Raw genomic sequence first — 5,197 nt, forward strand, 5'->3', positions numbered from 1 at the left:
CAGTGTTCAGGTCTGCTATTCCAGTTATCAGTGCCTAAGGGTATTATGTCGCCCCCCCCCAGTGTTCAAGTATGGTACTTCTCATGTATATTTAGTCCTATATGCCTAGTGGTGTGATGATGCAATGGCTGGATGTCACGTGACTGCCCCTGCTTCCATAGTAACTCCAATGGCCATCGAGCTTTGGCTGGGGAATACCATGTGACTTCCTCTCTGCCTCAGCTTTTATCTCCCACCTTCAGGGGGATAGGTTGTGTGTTGCTGCTGCTCCTGTGTCACAAGGCCGCAACCCTGCGGTATCTTCTGCAGCATTACCAGAAGTGTTCCTGGCTGTGTTCTATTCTTAAGTTCTCAAGATTCTCATCTATTCTCAAGATCTGGGTGCCGTTCTTCAGTCCTTCCTCTCATCATCTTCTCTAATCATCAACAGCAAGTATTCATCTCAGTTCCATTGCGTCCAGCATCTTATCCTCAGTATCACTACTACTCCCATCATTCTGCACGCTATCATCACAGCCTATTGCAGCATCACCCATTACTCTGCCTTATCCAAGTTTGCCTTATACCCGGTTGCATCTGGAGAGACTGTTGCTACTAGTTACCACCGTTACAATAAATATACAACTAGGGTACAAACCCACTTGACGTATTTGCTGCGTGAATCAGTCTTAAAAATAAGCAGGCAAAACGCAGGTTGGCTTTATACAATTGTTCTGCGTTAAAATACGCAATTGCGTATTTTTGAAGCGTGAAGCTTGTTGTTAGCAAAGCATCAGTTGTTAACAACCTGTGCGAAAAACGCATGTAGCTTCACACTTCAAAAATACGCAATTGCGTATTTTAACGCAGAACAATTGTATAAAGCCAACCTGCGTTTTGCCTGCTTATTTTTAAGACTGATTCATGCAGCAAATACGTCAAGTGGGTTTGTACCCCTACCGTTGTTTCTGAACCTTGGCATTTGTGCTATATTGGTGCCCTGACTAAGGACAACGAGGAATCGAATGCCTAGTCTCCGCTCGGTCAGAAGCCCGGTTTCCAGCTGTGATCCCTCGTGCCTAAACCGTGACAACCCTCTAGCTAGCAGCTGCCCCGGTTCCTGCCCGCAACAACATCCTCTCAGCGGAGTGGCCCCTAGGGGCCCGGGCATCACACGTAAATTCACATTAAAGACGGCGGTGTAACATTCCCTATGGGTCTGACCCTTCCACTGAAGCAAATGAGTAGTAGTAAGGCGCACAGTCTGTCTGTAATGCTAAACTCTCTAAGTGGGTGATCAGACCTCCCAACTGTCCTGGATCCAGCAGGACAGTCCTGGGATTCATGTACTGTCCCAAGAGGGGGACATTATAAGTGTGTGGAGCACTGATACTGTATGCAGTCTAAAGGGGCACTCCAAGAGTGAGGGCACAAAAAACATTGGGGCTCTATGAATGGGGAAAGAGTAGCCAGGATGCCGGTAAAATTAGTAGCCTAATATTTATGTCCAGTAGATTCTGCACAGATGAATTGTGGGAGAAGTTGTTATGGTGGTCCTTGCGGGATACATAAGTAAAGGATACATAAGAGAATGTATATAATCAGAGAAGACATCGCTTCTTGGCCTTTTTGGCTAAGATCAAGTGTAGTATCTGTTCTTATCAGTTTAATTTCTGGGGACCATATATTAAATGGTTTTTAGAACAGGGAGACCGAAAAAGACCATGCTCTGTCCTCTCCAGGCCTTGACCTTGTACTGCAGTGTTTCCAGGTTCAGTGCACTCCCGAATGCATTTCCAAAAATTAGACGCCCCCCCCCACACACACACACAGGCTGCACAGCTGCACCCCAAGTGCATTTCCAAAAATACATCCCCCCACAGGGTGCGTAGCAGATTTTTCATACCACCCTGCGTGTTGTTTACATCTAGCATACACAAAGAAATATTCCGTGATGATGTCATGGCAGGCAGACAGACAGACACTGTAGCTACAGCCAGGCAGCCAACCAGGTAGCTAGGTAGGCAGGTAAGTAGCAAGAAAAACGCAGGTAGGTGCTGTTCAAACTATTTAATTAGGATTTTTTAGCAGTTTATGCTTTTGCATACCGCTGAAGTTGTGCAAAGTTACTATAGTTGGTTTTAATAGATAGTTAATAATTTGTACATAGATAGACACATAGAAAGACATATAGATAAATAGGCAGTGACAGAGAGAGAGATATAAATTCATGTATGCATGTTCTCCATGGTAAAGCCTGCACAGTGTGATAAAAAGTGTGGTGAAAAGTGGGTGTTGTTGCTATGTAGAAGAAACAGGCGCAGTGGTAGGTGTTAGGGAATGCAGTGTGAAGGAAAAGCCGCCTCCGCCGCAGACATGTATGACATGTGTTGTCTGATTTGGCTTTTATGGCACCTCCCTGATCACCTTTTGGCTAAGATCAAATGTAGTATCTGTTCTTATAAGTTTAATATCTGGTATGTCCTCTATCTGGGGACCATATATTAAATGGAGTTTTAGAACAGGGAGACTGAAAAAGACCTTGCTCTGTCCTCTCCAGGCATTGACCATGTACTGCAGTGCTTCCAGGTTCAATGTGTGGTGATGCCTCGCTGTGAGGCACGACCGGTCACTTGCCAGGTGGTGAAGTGTGATGCCGATCCGGTGGTGGTTGGTCGAGGCACAGCTCAGCCAGGTGTTATGTTCTTTTGACGCCAGTGTCAGTTGGGCACACAGGTATGCTGGTACACCTGCTTTTATTTTGAGTGGGCTGGCTACCCTTTCCCTGTAAACAGTAACCTGCCGGGCTGTTTGGGGGTCCCTTGGGTAGTTATCATGGTGGTCCGGAGTGGAGTAGTGACCCACCCGGACTATTGGCACTGCCACCCACAAGAGATAACCCAAGGGTGATAACTGTGCTTGGTGAAAAACCACCTGTTAAAATAAATATACTCTTGTTTACTGTGAAGATACTTGATACAGAGAACATATAATACACTTTCGCCTTGATACATTGCTTAAAGCGCAACTATAAAATATTTTTACAATTTAGTTTTAGTTTAGGCCATTATAAGAATTTTTGCAATTTAGATTAATCACCTAAATTGAACCGTTTTTTTTTTAAATATATGAAGCAGAATGTCCCCTCAGCTGTGTGTTTGTCTCTCTGCTACTTGTGCAAAACTGTCCAGTCCTGCTGAAAATCCGTACATTGCCTGAGCAGCAGTTAGGTACGGATTGTCAGCAAGTCACATGACAGGCAGTGAGGAGGTGGGAGGCACGCTCTACCTGCTATGTGCTCTGGGGATGATTCAGACACAGGGCACATAGCAAGAAGTTATTCAGATATAAATGCCTGACAGGATCTTATTGGACTGGACCGAACCGGACCCCTCCCCCCTCCAACCCCTGGTGGCATCATCCCTCTCCTGTCTCCTGATCATGCTGCTGTCCCTGCTGGAGCTGGGTGATTGTTACCAGGCTGTGTGGTAAGCAGCAGACCCCAGCTCTCCTTCCTGACATGTGCTCCGGTGTCTGGTGACAGGTCAAACACCGGAGCACACAGAAGAAGAAGAGCTCCGGTCCCCTCCCGCCCCTCCCCTGCTTCCTCTCACCCTGCACTGGACGGCAGCCCCCTCCTCCTCCGCAGTTCAGGCTCCTCTCCTGTTTCTGTGATTGTTAAGAGGAGCCAGGGCCGGACTGGGACTTAAAATCAGCCCTGGCAATCAAACCCCAGCAGCCCACACACCATATCATGGATATCCGTGTAAAATACGCGCTGAAGCAAATTCTGCTTCATTTAGCCGTGTCCCCCACTACTCCCTTAAACATGTGAACCCCACCATCAGCACCTAAAAATAATCCTATAACATAATCTGCTGTGGATTTGATGCGGCATATTTATGCATTTATTTTAACTGATTAAATCAGAAGCATCAAAACCACAATGGATTAGGTATGAACGTTCCCTTAAAGGGAACCTGTGAGGTCTATAGCAGGTACACAGCTGTAGATCCCAGCGTACAGGTCAGGGACCGGACCTTTAGTCCATTGTAAACTATTATAAACTATTATAATTTTCATTACCAGCTGAAGTGTCAGAGAGGCGGAGCTAAGTCACAGCAGCACCCTCTGCCCCCGCCCCTTCCTGCTCTGACTGATGGACATATAGGGTGCTGCTGCTGCTGCTGTTGTGAAACTTTAGTTGGAAATGAAAAGGACAATTATAAAAGTTTACACTGGACTAAAGGTCCTGTCAGTGATATCTCCTCACACCTGTCTGCTGAGATCTACAGCCCTAGACCTGGTATGGACCTCACAGATTCCCTTTAAAGGAGAAAAGCATAGCCCCTTTCTTTCAGAAACAGCGCCACACTCTTCTTCAGTTTGTGTGAGGTATTGCAGCTCAGTTCCATTGAAGTGAATGGAGTGAAGTTGTAATACCTCACATAACCTGAAGACAGGGATGGTGCTGTTTTTGGACAAAAGCACAGCCATTATCACCACATAATGACTAATACTGCTACACTGTGACTGAATACAATCCACTATATACAGCACAAATATTACCAATAATACCAGAATACACAGGAGTAATACCATCACACCATGCCCACTACCCTCAGCATACGGTGACTGTATAATACCACTATACTGCTACCAAATAACAGCCACTATATAAATATTCACCCAGAACAGTGACCATAGAACACAGGCGTCAAACTCCGGCCTTCCAGCTGTTACAAATCTACAAATCCCATCATGCCTGGACAGCTAAAGCATGACGGGAATTGTAGTTTTGCAACACCTGGAGGGCCTGAGTTTGACACCCCTGATACAGAAGTAGATCCCAGCTGTATAAAGGTTCTGCAGACCTTAAAAGTGATTATAGTGCAGTTACATCCTGTGACTCACAGTAGGCGTCTTCTCTGCATGAAGAGACGTCCACTTTTCCTTTTCTTCTCCATCTGGCTCCGGCCATCATGAAGTCTTCTCTGGCCATGATTCCTCTCCACGGGATATGCCAGACAGACATTTTAGGCTTCTTGCTCCAGCAACATCCTCATCTATACATCACTCCATACAGAATAGCCCCAGCCCCCCCCCCTCCACTGCACATCCTTCCATATAGAATAGCCCCCCTACTGTACATCCCTACATATAGAATACCCCCTCCTTGCATCCCCCATATAGAATACCCCCTCCTTGCATCCCTACA

General features: G+C 46.1%; 1 non-coding gene and 1 pseudogene across 1 annotated transcript; both read left to right on the top strand.

The window, feature by feature from the left end:
- The first annotated feature begins 1,591 nt into the window (after positions 1 to 1,591).
- LOC138774604 (U2 spliceosomal RNA) lies at positions 1,592 to 1,766 on the top strand (annotated as a pseudogene).
- Positions 1,767 to 2,394: 628 nt separating this feature from the next.
- Positions 2,395 to 2,584, top strand: LOC138774605 (U2 spliceosomal RNA). The gene has a single exon (XR_011360342.1). It is a non-coding gene; the product is annotated as a U2 spliceosomal RNA (small nuclear RNA).
- The last annotated feature ends 2,613 nt before the right edge of the window (positions 2,585 to 5,197 follow it).

The sequence above is a fragment of the Dendropsophus ebraccatus genome, chromosome 15 (assembly GCF_027789765.1).
Source record: "Dendropsophus ebraccatus isolate aDenEbr1 chromosome 15, aDenEbr1.pat, whole genome shotgun sequence".
Classification (NCBI taxonomy): Eukaryota; Metazoa; Chordata; class Amphibia; order Anura; family Hylidae; genus Dendropsophus; species Dendropsophus ebraccatus.